General features: G+C 39.6%; 1 long non-coding RNA gene across 1 annotated transcript in view; it reads left to right on the forward strand.

The window, feature by feature from the left end:
* LOC139801964 (uncharacterized) overlaps positions 1–19,811 on the forward strand; it is a 193,557-nt gene that overhangs the window by 56,962 nt on the left and 116,784 nt on the right. The window contains exon 3 of the long non-coding RNA XR_011728431.1: positions 8,303–8,384. This is a non-coding gene — a long non-coding RNA (uncharacterized lncRNA). The remainder of the gene's footprint in view (positions 1–8,302; positions 8,385–19,811) is intronic.

Consider the following 19,811-nt stretch of genomic DNA (forward strand, 5'->3'; position numbering starts at 1 on the left):
TTTGTTTCAGATTTCCTTCACGCCAGTGGGGAGTCAACCTTCCTAGGTTCATACTAGGAATGGTCTTGGCCCTTTTTGTTTGCAGTGGGAGGGCTGGTTGCCAGCGTGCAGTTCTGAAGTCACATTTTCATTTGCATTCTGGGCAATACCTCCCACATTTTGGACTCTGCAGAACACAGTGTAAATGGTTCCTTAGAGCTACTTTGGCAGCCAAAAAGAGCAATACTGTATTTAATTTCTGGCACTGCCACTTACTGAATTGTCGACACAGCTGCAGCAGACCTCCAGGTCTGGATATATCTGGCTAAAGCAGAAGATCACTACGTTTCCTGCTTGCACTCCATGTAATCCATGCCACTCAAGATCTGATCTGGGGCAGCCAAGCAGAAATGTGACTCGGTTCTGCCAGAGGCATTCAGCAATGAATTCAACATTGTTCTGGAGGAAAGGAGGGCAAGAGGTGAACTCCCGGAGAAATTATCCTTTGTAAGGCATGGTACCTTCCTCCAGTAGGGTCTACCAGGAAGGTCTGCTGCATACAAGCCAAAGCTTTGGTTTTTTACACCACCATCTGCAACTTTTGAGAAACAAAACCATCCCTGCCCCCAGCAACACATTTCTGCTTCCTCCTTGGGGCAGACACTAGGTAGTGTGATCTATCAAGGGACTGATGTGGTTGAAATCTAAGCTTGTTTTTTTGTTGTTGTTTTTTGTTTGTTTTTTTTCTGTACACAAAGGTCTGAACATGTTGGAAGCCTGGGAACCACTTGTTTCAGCAGCAGTAACTCTTATTCACCTTGACTTGGATCATATCCCTACCACAATGTTAATAACTTGGAACACTGAAAGAAAGAAAGAAAATAATATGAAAAAGTACAGGGCATGTTTGCTATCAAGCTTCAGCTTTTGCTTTTGTTGTGGTGCTACCATGTTAGTAAATCTGATTTGTATCCAAAATGAGCATCTGAGGGTTCATCTTTAAGGCAAAAGGGGTCACAGCTTTCAAGAGCATTTTCTGCCCCTAGAAGCCATCCAGGATAATTTATGCTGGTCCTCCGTAAATTCAACTAGACATGAGAAACCCCTTGAACATGGAGAGTCTCCAGGAGGAATGTCTCCCCTGGCTTAGCTTGGCATGGATGGTGGCAGGCACTGTAATATACTGATGCTGACACTGACAAAAGCTCCTCAGAAGCCTGCTTTAAACTACAAGGCAGCACATGCAAGAAAATTGTTGCTGGTTTAAAAGGTGTTGCACTGTTGGCAGGGGGGGAAAAAATGGGTCCAAGTGAATGAGCTTCCATCATCTTGCTGTGATAAAGGAAAAAGAGCTCCGGTCTGTGCTGGGCTCTAATTCATCCAGCATCCAGTTGCCTCTAGCTCAGAGTAAAATCTCTCAGTTACCCTACAAGGTGAAGCCAAGCTGCCACGGGCAGATGTTGGTGGGGTTGCAAATACATCACCACAGCACAGTGATTTGGGGCAGCAAAGTTATTGGTGCTGAAGTGTGCTGGAAATACAGCAGGGATCTACATGGGGTCACCTCTCTGACATCCAAGGGGACGTAGCAGAGAGTCCAGAAAGCCAGCTTGCTGCTACCAGAGATTATTTTTTCTTTTGGACCAAACTATGCTATTTTAAAGTTTCTCTTTGCTGTGTCAAGAAGTGACACCAACTCTGACTGTAAATTGTGCTGCAGAACACCCTTGGCCTCATGAATCATCTGCTGTTCTGCTTCAGGAATGGACAAGCCATAGAGGTGCTGTGAGAAATGGGCATTTCTTGTGTTGTTCCCATGCTTCCCGGCATACTCTGCCATGTGAATCTGCCCTCCTGAAATCCAGAAAACCCGCAAGCAGGCTCTCAAACATTTAATTTGAAAGACCTCTGTTTAAATCATTTTTGACTTGTGCCAGGGCAAGCCTGTCCTCCAGTTAATTATGTTATAAGCACGCAAAGAGAGCTAGTGAAAACAGTCACTTTCATAACCATTTTCTTTTTGTAAACTCAGAGTACTTAGATCTGCATCATTTAATCATAATAGAGCCATATGCATGCAGCTTAACTTTTCTGGAAACCAAAATTAGCTACAAGACATTTTGGCCTATTTCTGTAGTGCTTGTATATAGGGAAAAATGCTTTGAGTTCTCCACATGAGTACGAGCTCCCAGACCTTGTAGGAGTGGAGAAAAGTTCATGTCAGGAATGCTCCCCACCTCTGCACTGGTCTCACTGCAACAAATATATCCTTGGTGTAATTTAAAAGCAAAGTTGACTGCCTGATGGGCTAGAACAAGAAAGCTAAAAGAGGAACTAAGCTGAAGAATGTAAGGCACAGGTTAATCTTGGTTTGAGGCAGTTTTAGGGATGTGACTACCCAGTCTCTGCAGAAATTTTTAGTTTTTTCAACATGACTCTAAACAGGGCAGAGGAATATTTCTTTATTAGATACTTGTATATATTCAATATTTATATATATTATATATATATGTATTTATTTATTTAAAAAAAAATCTTTAGTGAAATTAAATCTCTGCCTAGCCAGGCAATGCTTTATTGTGTGTCAGCTAAGAAATATCTCTGGGTACCTTGAAAACTCTGGAAAAGACACCTGCTCAAGTCATTGTCTTGAAAAATGACCAGTGAACAGCCACAGCAAAGACTCCATCCAGGGGAGATTGCTATGGCACATCCAGGAGCTCTGGGGCTTGGTGTTGAGGTTGCAGTTGTGTTTAGCCAGCAGGACTTTGCAGCAGCCATAGCATCTTTATTCCACTGGGATTGGTGTCTGAGTCAATCCAGCATCTTCTGGTGCTCCTTGATACCCAGCTGTGCTTCTCTGTCAAAAGTCCCAACTGATGTAGAGAGAGGGTGGTGAAAGCATAGGGCATTCCAAAAAATTCCTAAAAAGCTTTGGAAAGCTTAAGGAAACAATGTAATAATCTCTTGATATCCTGCTACCACCACACTTCCCAGTATTAAAGCTGTCAAAACGTGCTGAGAAAATTTTAGGAGAATTTACCAATATGGCTTTAGTTTCAAAATACAAGTTACTAACGAGGCAGATACTCTGAGCTTACTTGGATGAAACTATTAATTAAAGGTCGCTTACAGAACTCTTTGTGGCTACAGAATTGCAACACAAATTTGCAGAGGAAATAAATAAACATTAAAGGCTGCAGCCCATCTTGCAGCCAGCTGTTGGCTACCAGTTGAATCCTCCCTCACAGGGATAATGTGGAACATACCTTGGTAAGATTAAAAGGCATATTTCTGGAATCCCCTCATTTGGGTGGGATTCTACTATTTTTTACAGTAACTCTTTGCCCAACTCTCAGTTCAAGAGATTTAATAAATTTTCTTCTGGCTTTTTGTCATCCAAAGAGCCTCCAGCCTGCTGGGCTGAGCTGGCCCTGCCAGAAGCAGCTATTACTGTATGGTGCTGGTCACACACAGCTCCAGCACAGGGGACAACCAAGGGTTCTTGAAGTGAAGAAGGAAAAAGAAGCAAGTGGAGGATGGGAGGATGATGAAGGAGAGGAATATGCTGAAAGAGGAGAATAAAGCTGGGAGGCAAAACATCCCCAGAAGGTAGTGCTGGTAACTGATACTACCTGGTCGAGGTCTCACTTGCTCTTATGCTGACATGTATCAGGAAATTAAACCTCCTCTCTCTTGTCAGTGCTCCTGAATACTGATTCCTAATTCCACAGCCTGGTCATTATTTGAAATTAAAGTTTGTCACAAAGGAGATCACTGAAGCACAAGTCAAGGACAAGCTTGCCCTCCATGCCTATAGCAGCTCACCAAGTGCTTTGTGAGAGCCGTTTTGCCACGAATGGATGGGAGGAAAAAATCCAGCATATTCAGCATGAATAAAACATGACAGTGATGTACTCACAAACTGTGATCTATGTTGACTGTGATAACAGTGTAAACCTCAATGAGTGAGGACAAGATCACAGTGCACTGAAACCATGAAGTCAGCTGAACGTGACCACGGTCCCCTCAAACTTCTCTGTCGCTCCTGCCTGCAATGTGCTGTGACTGTGATGTGCCTCCAGTGACAGCAAAGTGACACATGAGCATGGCATGACAGCAGTGCCAGAAAGGATTTGGTGCTTGCTGTTTGTGACCAGTTAGCCGTGTGAATGCAGAATGTATGGGGCAGTTTGTGAGGAGCTGGTAGTAATCAGTTGGATGAACGGCTGCGACTGAAGAGCATTTGGGCTTGAACGTGTGACACAGATTCCTCCTGTAGCAAATCTTGAGAAACACTCAGTTGTCACATCTGTTGGCTGCAAGATTCACCTTATTTAAAGCACTTCCTGATATTTGATGTTGTTCTTTTTTGTCTTCACTTAATACCATACAACGGTGACAGATTATTTACTGAGATAGGTATGAAGATCGATATAATGTAGAGATCAACATGTCCTTGAGTGTAGTGCATACAATTTTATAGTGAAGTGTTTTTTCCCCTCTCCATTTGGCTTGATTATTCAAGAGTTCTTTAACCACTACAACAGAATCCTTTTCAGAAGAAGAGCATTTTTCTTTCACCCTAGTTGCTATGAGAACATGAATCATCTCTTTAGCACAATAGCAACAACTGTAGTGCTTAAGTGCATCCACTGATTTTTTACTGTTTGTTCTTTGCTCTCAACAAGATAAGCTGTTGTTATTTCTTTCTTCTTGAACAAGCATAACATGATTGCTGAAGTAGTAGGAATAATTGGACCAAATAGTGAGGCGGTTAATGTAAACAGATAGAATTCATCTCTTTCAAGTACAGTAAATTGTCCTCCAAAAATATGGAAATCTTGTCTATTTCTTGTTGTGCCCTAGAGCAAATTTTGTTGAATTTGTTGTCACATCATTATTTTCGGACTCTGTGAAATTGCTAATGAGGAACAGGCTGCTTCCCTTGGAATAGTTCTGTGTGCTTGAGATGGAGAGAGACCGGGGCTAAATCCCTGGCACAGCAAAGGTTAATATTCTCCTTGAACTAAATATCTACCACAGGTGTCAGTTATCACCAAAATTGTTGCCAGGGGGCTTGTGATAGGATGATGCTGGCTTCAGCTGTTGTGAATGAGCCTCTGCAAAAAGGGTATAAAGGGGGTAATTTGAGGTGCCAGCCTCTTTTTGGTAGCTGCGATGGGAGTGAAGTCTGCAGGGGAGGAAGGTGGCATCAGGAGATCTTTGGCTTGAGCATTAAGACTCTGGGCTGTTGCTTTAGATGACCTGCTCCCAGGAATTGTAAGCATGTTTTTAAATTTCTTACATAGCTGGTAAAATTAGTTATTCCCTCTGAGAAAGGAAGGCTTTTGGAATGTACTTTGTGTATTCAGGCTACTCCTCTGTTTGCTCTGTACCCACTGTTAAAAGCAGTATTTTCACAGAACTAAGTTTGCCTGAGTAAAATGGCCTCTCTGGAGAATGATCCTTGAAAAACAAAGGTTGTTAAACTTCTTTTGGCAGTCTTTTGGTATTTGCTAACCATTGCCTGCCTTTTTAAGCCCCTCTGCAAACCTCCTAATCTTTGACTCTAATGAAGTTTCTGGAAATCAGTGCTGTTTATAGATGAGAAAGATGAGTATGTGTGTCAAATGGAGATGAATTGTGTTCTAGATGGGATGGGGAAAGAGTCTGAGAACTTTTTGAAAGCACTTGAATAGTTTGAAGGTAGTGGCTGTTGTTAGGACTTACCAGCTTCTGTTCCATCCTCATGTGGCACCCATGGTTCATACAATCTCCAGCCCCTTTTAAAGATGGAAATAAATGCTATTTCTAGGATATTTCTAGGCAGGTGAGATATGGCTAATGATCACTTGAGACAATTTTCCCAACAGCCCTCTTAGATATTAATTATTTTTAGATCTATGAGTACATGCGATGCACTTATGTAGCATAGCTGAATTAGGATGGAAAAAGAAGAAAGCTCATATTCAATTAATGTTTTCAATAGTATCAAATTATTATGCCAATAAAACGTGTAAAATCTCTTCAAGATCAAACAAGCATTTGATGTGCTGATTATGAATTGGAGAGGGGGACCCTAAGTGATTGTTATCTGGTACTTTTAGCTTTGAATAGATAAAAGTAATGGCCCAGACCTTGGCTAAAGTAGATTAATACAATTCCATTGACTTCAGGGAAACTGTGGATTTATACCAAGTGATGGATCATTTCTTACTCCTTGATAAAAATCTAGAGATTAGACTTCTTCATCCATTTTTGTCTAAAAACTAAAGAAGGAAAAGATAATGGGGCTACAAGTCTGGATATGATTCAGTATTATTCTGATCTTAAACTTCTAACCCCAGGGGAAAGCGGTCTGAATACTTGGCATGGATCTTCCTTAAGTTTGATGAACTGCTTTACCATTCTATTTAATTGTTTGCAGCAAGTATTATACTGAGCTAAGCTAAGATTATATGCAATTAAGGAAAAGAATAGTATTGCACTGACTCTTGTTTAGAGTGCCTCATTAATTTGTATTATATTGTTAATGTAGGGTAATCCACCAACATTATTTAAACATAAAAATACATAGGTAATCTGGTAGACCACACTAAGCTTCTAATTACTCATTTTGGAGACTTCCTGAAAATTACTAGGATCTGATTAAGCTATTTTTATATGTTGTGCTTTCCTATTGGAAGAAAAAAAATCTTGAGCCTCTTATTTTCTCAACAGCAAGAAGGCAGCAGAAACTCTAGTGCAAGCATTGATATTAATAGAAATAAAGCCTTAAAGATGCATATTAAGAAATAATCTATATGTGGCAGCAAAAGCAGTTTCTTAGTTAACTAGATTTTGATGGCTTAATCACAGGTTTTGAAAGTTGACCTCAAATGAGTGTAGAATCATACTGAAATTTATCAATAATTTAGTGAAGTCTTTTGTGTCCCTCGTGCAAATCAATGGGAGGAATTCCCTGCTGAGTGCAAAAGAAGTTCCTAATTCAGCAGGGTTGTTGGAGCTTTCAGGACATAGCTGCAAGCTCTGGGATATGTGGTGTGAACCTGCTGCTCCCTGGAAGCCTTGTTAGGTATTTACATACTTTGTGGGAAAGGAAAAGGTGGGGAGGGCTCTATCTGTACTTGTGCCTGGCAGTGCTTTCACCAGTGGGTGCAGAGCAGAGCACTCCACCCAGGGGAGATGGCAGAAGCATCTTCACTGCTCCTTCTCTGGTCCTTCAGATGCCTGAATTCATTGAGTTCATTGCACGTGGCTCTCATGATATCACTGAGTAAGAGAGAGAGAAAATATCTTCAAGGCTCCAGCTGTTACAAAAATAAATCTTGCTCATTCTGATTCAAGGGAAACATGAAAATTAACATAAACTCACTATCAGCAGGATCTTAATTTGATTTTTCTTTATTTCTTGCCTTCAAACTTTTTAAAGATGTGTTCTTCTTTAAGATGGCCACATAACAATAGAGAACTGGCACGAGAACCCCTTGTGCACAGCATCATCAAGACATAAAATATGTTTCTGGCCATCTGAGTATAATAATGAGGCAGCTGTACAGCTCACTTGGGTTGTTTATACCTATTTGGGCCCAGACCTGTTGCAGTGTCCTCTGGATGAACCTTTCTCATCTCAGACCCTGCAATTTGGTGTCTGCTCCAAGTATTGGTTAAAGACCAAGTTTCAGCAGTTCATTTACTCTGTGTGAAATTTAGGGGATTTAAATCATCACCTTTCTGGTGAAACAGGCCAGTGTGAGGCTCAGAGGTCTTGTGGCTTTTTTTAACTCCTGTCTGGGGCTGGGCTCAGCCTTTGGCTTTGAAACCTCTCAGTGTTGCAAAGACTTGTGAAGCAAATCAGTAGGATTTGTTATTGTAAACCATTGCATGTGGGCTTTTTTGGGAAGAACTAAGAGAATTAAATGTGTGTAGAAGAATTAAACATGTATGTAGTGTGTGTGGATATGCACCATGAGGTGAAGTCTCCCTTACTCTTTGAATTGGTTCTAGCTTATTGAAATGGATTTTATGGCCACCTCAGCTAGTTTTTTATTTTTAGTTCAGCTGTCAGTCCTTCCAGTTCCAGAAGCAGGAAGGGGATTTGGTCCTACTCTACATCTTGTGCTAATGTGTTTCTGATGAGAGTGCACCCCCTGCAATACCTTAAACTAGAATTAATTAATGGCTATTCATGGAGCAATTCTTTTTGCTGTGAAACTGATCCTTACCAAATTGTCTTTAAATCTTAAAACTGAGAGTTGCCTTCATCCAGTGTGGGAACTTAAGTTACTAAGCCCTTTTTTTCTTTCTTTCTTTCTTTTAGTGTTTCTGTTTTGGGAGAATCAGACTTTCACTAGGACAGCCAGCACAACAACCTGGGAGTTCTGCTGGAGAAATATTTTGAGGTATGTGAAACTCTTCTCAGAGATTTGCCACTGACCATGTCACTTTGTATGGAGTGTATCCAGCAAAAAGTCAGATGCTAAAATAACTGAACTTAGGGGATATTACCCTGGACTAACTATAGTTTTACTCTGGTCCAAGCTGCCTTGTAAATTTTCACTCTGTATACCAGTCCCCATATGCATGCATAACACAAAGTTAAACCACATTGTCACTACTACACAAGCTGGTGCTGTAAAAATGCAACCAAAGCTAAATTTTAATACATGTGTAAGTGCAAAGCACTCAGCTTCTGTAACAAAGGTAAAATTGGGCTCCCATGATAAAGATGTATGTCCTTAATTTAGCCTGAGAAATCACCAAGCTCATTGTGTTGATGATACGACCTAAACTAATCTTCTGTCCAGATTTTCAAAGGTGAAAAAAAAAATCAGAAAACTAATCCAGTGCAATGCTGATAGCGATGATGGTTGAGAGGTTGTAACATTATTATAAAATATTATAATGTAGCTGACGTGAGGTTTCCTGTAATGCAACATCAGTTGTCTGTGATTTGCTTCAGACTAGATTTACATAGAAGAATAAGACTTAAAAAATTTCTGCAGGTCTGTTAATACTCAAGGTACAGGTTATCATGAATGCTGGTAATGTTTTTCTATTCCTGTTTTTCTGCTGTTATTACAAGGTTTTGTGAAATATATAAGATATGTGGTAACATGAGACATAATGTAACTTGGTATTTTCCTTGTTTGCTGCTTTTCATTTCTCTAAATTAAATGGGAGAGCTGCAAGGTGCCCAGATCCTTTAATATTCTGTTATACACAGTAGTCTACATGAACAGAGGTAAATGTAGAGTGCACTATGCCTTCCATCTACACCAGTAAGTGATTTTTTTCATAAAGCAAATGAAATCCATCAAAGCAAATAATTCTGGTTGAAGAGCATGGGAATGGAAGCCAGGTATCTTGGTAAAGACCCTGTACTCAGTTGAAATTGGTTAAAATCTCCATTCACTAAAAACATCTCCATGTTCTAAAAACATCCATTTTTCTTGGAGGGCTTTTGAGTCTGAATCCTCTCCTGTGCTCAAGAGCTGCTTCTGGCTGCTCTTCTTGTGGCTGAGGAAAGAGCTCATTACTCAGGAACAGTGTGAGAAACTGCCAGTAAAGGGACTGAAACCATCCTGCTTTGAAGTAGAAAAAACCTTACAGTGTTGATAATATGGACAAGAGTTTTTCTTTCTTTGAGTAGAATTTTTCTTGCTTTGAGAACCTGGGCTACATCTCCTATTTTCAAAATATTTTGAAGGCTGTTTTTAGTTTTTGTGTACAGACTTTTATTTTTTTTTTTTTTTTTGGCTGTGTATTATCTACCTAGTAACTCTGGCTGAATATTTACATTTTCCCCCCCTCCCCTATATGAATGCTAGATATAAAGATGTTACAAAGACAGTTGTTCCAGCCCTGGGAATGTTATGGTACAGATATAAAAGATAACAAGCCACTTAAGCATGGTGGTGGTGGAGGAATGAAAGTATGAAATGGCAGTAGCACTGATAGAGTATCAGAGTAGAAATAAAAGTTTCATTCTCAGTCCTTGCCTATAGGATATCTTGGACAAGTTTCCAGTAATGAAGTCTGTACTGTCATCCAAAACTTGGCCACAATTGATTACTGTAATTTCCATACTCATCCTGCATGCATCTTAAGAAACCAATCTACCAAGTTATTTTAAAATAATAGTATAGCATTTGCAAGATTCCAGATTTTCCCAAATAGCATCCTGGGAGAGCCACAGGAGATGTATCTTACAGGATCACAGTCTGCTCCAGCAAACCTGGAGAAGCTCCACTGACTCAACTGGAAAATTCAAAGGTTCCAAAAACTTTGAATCCTTTTTTTCCTCATCTTAAACTATTGGACCGTTTTTTTTTTAAATGGTAAAGAATTAGGAAAAGATTTCTAGTTAATACATAGTTTGAGACTCTGTTAGGGAGATGGAAGACTGGAAAGCAAGTCACAGCTTGTTTTGCAGACAGATTATTTTGTAGGGGCTTAAGTATCTGCCCCTAAAAAGTTGTCATTCAGCACCAGTAACCACAGTATCAACAACTGGAATACCACAGCTGGTGTAGGAAATATAATAAGGGTAGGAAGTAACTGTGCTATCTCCATGGATAGTCTTTTTAATGCCTGTTTTTGTAGGCAGGGTTCATCTTTGTACTGTTACCAGCTACAGATGTTGCTTCCAGCAGGGCACAGAAAACCAGAATCCAGTGGGGAAAGTAGACAAAGGAATTATAATATAAAGCACTTTTTTTCAAACAGACTTATTCTGGAGCAAGATAGACATATGATGGAGTCTCTGTTATTGCAGTCTTTAAATCAAGCTTGGATAGCTTTAATTAGGTTGTGTTTAGGCTTTAGTCATCCTAATTCAATATTCATAATTATCCTTTTGACTGTGGGTGGTTACCCTCTCCTTGTTGGGTTGGTTTTTGCTAATGGTTGTGTATCATAGAAGAGTTCCTTTAATAAATCAGTAAGTAGGAGCTTGATCTAGTCATGTTTTCATGACTCAGTGTTTAGTGAGTTAAATCCCAATCCACCAGGAGTTACCTCCTGTCTTTGTGTCAAATTTAACACATTCCTTGTAGTAAAGGCTTCCTTGTCTTTTCACAGATGAAGTTGGTAGGATGTTTATTCAAATGTTATTCCAAACAGCAGGAAATTAATTTAATTTCCTTTATTTTGTCACCTAACTTTTTCTTCTAGTAACAAAACCCCCAGCAACAAATAACAACCCAGAACCCACAACACCCCCCACACACCAGTTTGAGACTATCAGAATTTCAAAACTTTGAAAACAGTGCTATAAAAAACCTGCCCAAAGTGAGAAGAAAAAAAAATTCTATTTTGTGCTGAATTTCAAGAATCCTTTTTTTACTTGGATCTTTGAAGGTCTTTTTTGCTTTTTGAGAAGGCAGAATTTCAATTCATTGTTCCCCCAGTTTTGTGCCAAGATACTGGCAGTCTGAAAGACTTCAAAATAAACCAACAAATGGACCACTGCAGCTAGGATTTAACCATTGTAACTACATTACACTGTACCAACATCTAATAGAAACCAATTGTGGTCTAGTGTCTACTTTCTGCAGCTGTAAAGATAAAGATTCAAAGGAGCAATTCCTGGATTGCACCAATCAGGGTCAGAAATCCCATTCTCAGGATTACTACAATAATTAGATCCAGATTCTTTTTCCTGTGGCTGAAAGGAGACTTCAGGCTATCTTAACTTCATGTTCTGTTGTAAAGCTTCTAGAAAAAAACATTTTACTCTAAAAGTGTGTTAGATGTTAGAATTCCCAACTGTGCTCACAAAATATGGCCCCTATGCTGAGCATAATTGAATCTGGTTATTTATTATGCAACATAAAACATTTATTATATGGGATGTGTTCAAGAACGTCTCCATTTACCATATGTTTTCAGAAGTGTTTTACACAGTGCAAATTGAAAAGATAAATCTGAGGAGTGAAACCACCAAGGGTCAGGTGGTCCAGCTTGAGTTTTTAGTGCCAACCATGGACTGATCCCTCTTGAGAAGCCTTGGGTGCCTGCTGCTTACATTGGCCTCTTCATCTTCTTCCTCCAAAATTGTCTGTGCCCCTTCTGCAGTTTTTATCAGTTTGGTTTTTTTTTTTACAGAATTTGTCAAGTCCAACCACCCAGATTTTATTCACAGTTGCACATGATTTTCCATTTCTTCCCTCTTTTTGTTTTTTTCTTAGCTGTCTGTTATGAAATGTTATGGTCAGTTCTGTCCTGGCACAGCCCAGCTGTGTGAAAGGTCCCCCTCAAATCCCAGCCCACTTATTTTGTTGACAGCATGTGAACATCAGGAAAACTTGTGTGTGGCATAGGGTTGGCTGCAACCAGTGTCTAGGAAGCCCAGGAAAATGGTTTTACTGTTGTTTCTGATTCTGCAAAGCTATTTACTGTTCTGTGCAGTTTTGCAATTCTTGGCAAGTCCCCATAAATGTATGGTCTCACTCAGTTAGGAATCCAAGACCCTAAGTATTAACATTTCTTTCAATACTTTGTCTTCAAACTAATTATGATGAATTTTTCAGTGAAGGAGAAGGAGGTAGGAACTCTGGGTTGCTCTTTTGCAATAAGCTGTGCACATAAAATCATACTAATTAGATCCTAGGGCTTCTTTTAAATCTGTCTGGCTTTTTATGTTGTCTTGTGATGGCTCACAGAATTCAGACCTCTCTGAAGCATTCTCTTTTAAGGACATTGTAAGCTTTTTCCAATGTATCTGCACTCAGATATAAACCAGTGACTCTTCTGTATTTATTTAGCAAATCCTTTCTTCTAAACACAAATACTTTGTCTTGTTAATTATATCTGATCTTATATAGGACTCAGGTCCTAGTGCAGTAAGCAAGCATGGGAAGATTCACATCCCTAAGCACCATGACACACAACAGATGATAGAATCCCTCCCAGACCTCAGAAGTTTTTCTGTTTAGATTATTGTAGTTAAATTTGAGGACTAGACCTTGCTGAAAGTTTTAATTAATTTTTTATTTATGCTTGCACTAAAACAGAGTCATTTGAGCCATGAGATGTTTACTGTATCACTATATAATTTTTTAAAAAATTAATACTTGAGATGTGTCCAAGTGAAAATAAATTGAACTTATCTCTGTAACTGAAAATAACCCATTTCTCTGATCTGAAGAATCTTTTAGCTTCAATATCTACTTCTGGTAAACTTGATTGATAATGGCTGTTGAATTGTGGTCAATTTGTGCTCCTCAAACCAAAGACCAAAATGTTGGTGTGTGAAGTTTCTCGTGTCTCTAACATGAAAAGACTGCTCAGTACAACATCATTTGAGCTGCTGACCTTGTACAGCTGTGTCAGATGAACTTCAGGTGTTGAAATTCATGTTTAATTTGTTTTGTTTGTTTCCCAGCCACATGGCAGCATTTCATTGACATGGGGAGTAGTTGTTGACTCGCAGCTACCGTGGTTTTGAGCAGTGGGGTTCTGGCCTCTGCATACAATGATGAGTTTTATTTGAGTTTTTGCTTGGAAAATAATAGTGTGTTCAAGGAAGAAAGGTCAGTTTTGGCCCCTTGGCCCAAGTAGGAAAAGCAAATGGCTTTATGCCATGCTGTGCTAGTAAGAAGACATTAAGTCAGCTTTGCCATGGGGTTGCTAATATCAGGAGAGTAACTTGCTGTAGAGACTGTGCATTCAATTTATAGCAAACTTAAAAATGGTATTCAGTAATATACTTGTTCCCATAAAAGTTACATTGGATCAAGCCAAAACTGAAATATACTGCTCTTTAAACAGAAACAGGAATAAGTATCCCACACTTAATGTAATATTACATTCAGATGTTCTGGAATTGAGTGATGGAGCAGAGGGGGGACAGTGATGGCCAATTCTTACTAAAATAAAAAGGCAGATAATACTTTTTGGCTTTTGCATTTGCAAGGGTCATCAGGCATGGCTGTGGATAATAGGAAAGGGCTATTTTTACTCTGTTTTTCCTAACAGTTAAGATTATACTTGTTGGTATGTCAATCTCCCCTCCTCATAATAGCTTCTCTGTTTATAGTACTCAAGTATCCACATTAATTTTACTCAATGCTAATAAAAGTAATACTCCTTATTTTCTGATAGGGTTGGGGCAGTGGCATAGCTCCAGTCTACAGTAAAATTCTGTGGACTCTGCTTTTCGAACACATACAGGACAAACATTTTTGGCAACAGGGCAAGGTTTGTGTATATATAAATAATATGAATGCATCAGCTATTAGGAAAGGTCAGTAAATACTCCATTGTTTATTGATCACAGTTATGCTCTTAAGCTTTCATATAAACTGGCTGTAACTTTCTTCTTGATGATGGAGTTAGCTGTACCCCAGGTGTTTCTTACTCTTTCTCATCTCCATTTTCTCTCTGTATTTGCCCCTGTGTAACCAAATGTGTGCTTCATGCCTCTCAAATGTCCCAGCCTAAATAAATAGGCTGCCATGTCTGCAGTCCCCTCTAACCAGGGAATTGAGGGTGAGAAGGGAACCAAAATAACACAGAAACAACATTAGGAAAGACTCTAGTGGTTAGAAGTGATTGGAAGAGGCTCAGTTTTTAGGCATATGCTGTTTTTTTTAGGATCAGCAGACCTACGAGTGGCTCTTTTGATGAAGGGTGGCTTCAAATTTAAAAGCATGCAGAAGCTTTGTGATACAAACCAGAATAAGATAGGTAGTGGCAAAGCCAATTTATTGAAGCTTAGAGCAAAGTGATGATTAACAGAAGACAACAGCACCCAGGAAAGTTGGATTTCAAGGGGAAAAAACCCAACAAAGTATCTGTAAGTAGGGGAAACAAAGCAAAAGCTTTTTTCCTATAAAGTGACAATGGAGAATAAAGATCGAAAACTAAAGATAAATCTGTTTTACTGTGCCTCTGGGGAAAGGATGAAAAGCAAGCAAACTGCTGTTGATGTGAATAATGCCTTTAACACTGGAGTAGCTGATAAATGTTCAAGTTCTGTGAAGTCAAACAGAATGCAGTTGTTAAGTATGGGGTTTTTGTGACCTCAAACCAAGATGCAGAAGAAAGATGTTCCTGGTGCAGAGCACTGGTGTGGGCATTTGGAAATGCTTGTTGGGGACCAAACCATTTAGGAAATGAGTTTCTTATTTGATTCTTTACCTAAAGTAAAGGTTAAAATATTGGAGTGAAGCTTGATGTTTCAAGGAGGTTAGTTTTAGGCATTTAATGAAAATGTGCACATTATGGTTGACTTTTTCTATGCCAGAGGTGCCTCTCTGCTGTCTGGGGAGAGACCATGAGCTCTCACTTAAATTTAACAAAAATAGGCAGCACAGATCTTCACCTGGGACATGGTTTTGTGTTTGAATGTCTGTGCAGTAGAATGAGGTGACAATCTGTGTTGATTTTCCTCAAGTTCTTTTTAAATGGAGAATTCACTTGTTGAGTACAGACTGGCTGCAGTTGGCAAGAGACAAGATTGCCTGCAGTCTGTGGTTACCTTGGGCTGTAAACTCAGTTGTGCCATTAGTTCTCCTCCCATCCATAGACTACATCTGTGTGCAAATTGTTCAGAGAAAGGAAGAAATCACTTCCATGAACTGAAAGGGAGGAGCAGAAGAGGAGAGCTAGAAGAGGTGGTGGAACTTAAGTTCTTGTGCTGGAAAGGCTTTGGAGGCATCTCTGTTACCAGCTCTTAAAAGTCAGACTTAGCTATGGAGACACAATATGCCCTGGTGTTGGTGTCCTGCAGAGAGTCCACAAAATTGTATTTCAGGCTTGTTTTGAAGGACATATGTGTATTCTGCTTGAAACAATTCCTAATTTGAAAGAAATAAAGGCCATGTACTTTTCACTAATTCAAGTTCTCTTTAAAGAAATACCTTCCCCACTGCTTTTTTAGCTTCTATCCTCATGCCATAGCTAAATGAAAGAAGTTAAGTCATTAGTACACTCTGCTGGTCTTCAATATTCTTTGTACAGAGTTATGGGGAGGTAATCAATAAATATTTTTGTTTCTTTTAGTCTCCTGCTTATAGTGTGATTGCAGTGGAACTGAAAGCAGAGATACATCTTTAATGCTGCTTTTTTCCCAACAGAGCCAATGCACATTGTTTACTCAAGGGGCTGCTGATCTTTATGGAAACAAAGGATGAAAATATTCATATCTAGCAACATTTAGCTAACTAGGTTTTTTTTCCCCATCTAAGTAGGGCAGGGAAACACATCCCTGGTACAGAGTACATCACTTGTTGGGAAGATTTTATTCTTTTCTCTATACTTCTCTGCATGTCTTGAACTAAGAAAAATTGATCCATAAAAAGAATACATTAACCTAATACAGTTACATTGAATATCTGCTGCTACTTTCTGCACAGTAGAAATCTCACATGGCTTGCTTCAAAACATTGTGATCCCAGCTGTAGAATAGCAACAAATGCAAACTAAAAATATTTAGAATTGCTGAGTGAAAAGGCTGTCCCTCTTTGATAGCATAAAATCAGCTGGGATCAGCTGGTATTGCACAGTCTCCATCCACACCTCTCAGCAGAGAACAACTGATGAGTTTCAAGATCACCTTTTAAAAAGTGAGATCCTTAAAAGTCAAGTAAAGGCCAGATCTTTAGGTAAAAGAATCAGGAGTTCAGGCATGCAAAGACAAGCTCAAGACAGAGCAGTAAAAGTGTGTCTTTGGGATATGGAGTATTTTATGGTTCCTCTCACCACCACCATCCTAAGAGGTAAAGGTGAATATATTTTTGTAGTACTGGGGGACTTCTCACATGTGAGCTGAAAAAAAGATTACTGTTTCAGGAAGTAATTACTGAATTTTTACTGAGTCAACAGGAGGTGACACTTCGTCAGCATCATTGTCAACAAATAGTGATGGTGTTCTGAAGGAGATACTTCTATTAAAAAAAAAAAAAAAAAAAGAATAGTTTGGACTGAATGATCAGACAGGTGATTTACTTGAATTAAAAAGGAAAGATAATGGTAAGGCTCTTTAAAAGTACTGGATTTCAAAGGGCAAGCACTGATAAATCAATGAAACAGTGAAATCTGCTGGACTGAAAAGCTGTTGGAGGAGGCAGGGAATTTGTCACAAAATCTGTCTGGAGCTTGTACCTGGAAACCAGATGAGGATGAGCTGCAGCTCTCCCTAGGAGCTATGATCCTTGCTTATGAGCTTCCCTGGTTATTTAATTTTCCTGCTCTCTTCACTTCAAGGTAGTGTGCTTTCTTCAGGTAAGGCAAAAACATATTTAAAAGCCCTACTAGAGCAATCCGAATGCCTGCAAGGAAAATTCAAAATAAAACACAAAAACACCATCCCAAAAGAAATGACAGAAGGGAAAAGGCAACTTTGTCTTAGAGGTAGAGCTATAAACAAGTCAGGAATTGGTGATCCTCACCCTCCCCACAAAGGCCCTTTGGACAAGCCCTTCTTTGCCCACCTGCATCTGCTCCACCATTTTTAGGACACAGCTGCCTTTCCTTCCCTCCTGCAGACACAATGTGCTCAGAGACCCCTGTCAACTGCTCTGTAGGTGTGTGCTCCAAAAGGGTGCTGAGAAAATAACCTGTCTGCCAAGCCAGCTGGGGAGGTAGCAAGAGTGAGAAATGCTGCTCCATTTGTCCTAGCCTGCATCTAATCCAGCTCCTTCAGAGGGTGAAGTGATTCACTTGCAAATGACTGTACAAAAAGCAAATAATAAAATGAACAAAATTGGGTTTAGCTGAGTAATGAGAAGGGTGGAGAGAATCCTGCCTGTGACACAATGGAATCCAGTCTTGTGTTTTTGCCTTTATCAGATGGATGACTGTGAAACTCATACTAATCTATCAGAAGAGTAGGAAATAGGTAAATGGTTTTAAGACCTAATTTGGTTAATGTATTAAAATGCAGAAGAACCCACTCGATCATTTATCATTGCAAGCACTCCAACAGCTATGCCAAATTCAGGCTGCAGGTTATTCTCTAATAGCCATAGGCAAATGAAATTAGAATATTGGTGAATAAATTAATCCTAGTCAAGGAGGAAACTTCTCTATCCATATCAAGTGCTGAAGTGAAGTGCAAAAGTGTTTGGGGATTTTTCCTGCAGAGAGAAATGAGCAGAATATCATCCAGGTGACACCTGTGGGCTGATAAATGGGAACCTGGCAGAAAAGGACTGGGTTGGGGAGGACAAGGAAGATACTTGATAGCATTCCTTTTAAAGTGCTCAGCAACTGCTTGGATCTAACACAAAGTACATTATCGTACAAAAAAAATCCCCCCAAGACCTTAACAGCACAAAATCATTTCACCTTAGAGTGAAGAAACCATGGAAATAAGGAGAGAGTTCCATAAGCTGCTTGTTTATTCATGTCCCCTGTTGGTAGCATTTGAGACCTGGTTTTCAGCTGTGATAAGAAGTGACTCCCAGGGGCTTTTGGGGTGTGAGGTAGGTAAGAAAGAGCTCCAATGCTGTTTTTTCACTTGAGAAGCAAAAAAGAGAGTATGCTGTGTAGTATCACTATAGTTTCCCCTTACAATGCCCAAATTATGGTGAGGGTAAAAAAGATGATGATGTGCCTCCCTGAAATGTCTGATGTAACACTGTGTCTGATGGGTGAAGGATGAGGAAGAGGAGAAGGGGGATAAAGTGATGAGGTGATGCAAGTACCTCCTGAGGTCACTGCTATTCAGAAATCATTCTCCTAATTCTTGATTTAAGTATTAAAAAAAAAATAAAAAATAGACATGACCGTGTCATTTCTGTTGGGAAACTTGTTAGATGCTTGCTAACAAGAGCAGTAAAACAAGGTAACATGTTTGACAGATTTAATTCTTCAAATAGTCCCTGGCATTACTCTGCCCACGCCTGGTGTTCCCTTGACTTCAAAAGCTCTCCAGTTACTCCTTGCTGGCACTGGTCCCTGCTGGCACTTTTGCTGGAGGGTGAAAGACTAAAATAAAAGAATGTAAGGGGCACATATCCTCCTCATACTAGATAGTTCTCCAAGAGATGGATAAAACCTCTCTGGTAGGTTTCGTCTTTCTTCTTTAACAGCCAAAACTATTCCTTTGGTGATTTATGGTCATTTTTTGATATGTCAAAGCCAGAGGAGTGCCAGTAAAAGATTTCTAAGCTGGGTGGCTGTGGTACAATCTTCTACAGAACAGCATTTTTTGTGCCTAGTGTCTCTGCCTTCTGTTTGAGCTTCCAGATATCCAGAAAGTGCTACAGTCACGTCATGTACCATGAAAAATTGCTTTGCAATAGTTATGTTGAAGAGCTGGGTACAAAAAGGGAGTGGTGTGGCATTTGTGGTGTAGGGAAGATTATCTGCATCATATGAGGCCCCAACAACACTTGTTCTTGCGTGCTCATGTGAGGACTGAGACCACAGGACACTGGAGTTTTCTTCTGGTTGTTCCACGGTGTGTTTTTACTGCCTTTGGCCTCCCTTAAAATCTAAAGGGAATATCCTGAATTTTCATTTTGCTGGCTACGTGATGACAGCTCTGCTGCAAAAACAAACATTCCCCGTGCAGCATAGTCCATCACTGTAAGGCACTGTTGTTGCAGTGATATAAATGAAACTCCACGCAATGAGATAGTGATTAATAGCAGGTAGAGCAAAGATGTGGTACTGTGTTCTCCACCCCCCCAGCAGTTGTCATTTAATGCACTCTATCAGGAGCAGTTTTATATAATGGACATGGGAAGATCCATAAAAGTAACATCTGAGACTGCAGTAGGGCAAGTATTGATTTATTTGTTACAATAAAATTTTTGTCATTAGTATGCAATTGCTCTATCTCTGGAAGAATTGATATATGTTGTTGGGAGCTACAA

Source organism: Heliangelus exortis, chromosome 13 (genome assembly GCF_036169615.1).
Source record: "Heliangelus exortis chromosome 13, bHelExo1.hap1, whole genome shotgun sequence".
NCBI classification, from domain to species: Eukaryota; Metazoa; Chordata; class Aves; order Apodiformes; family Trochilidae; genus Heliangelus; species Heliangelus exortis.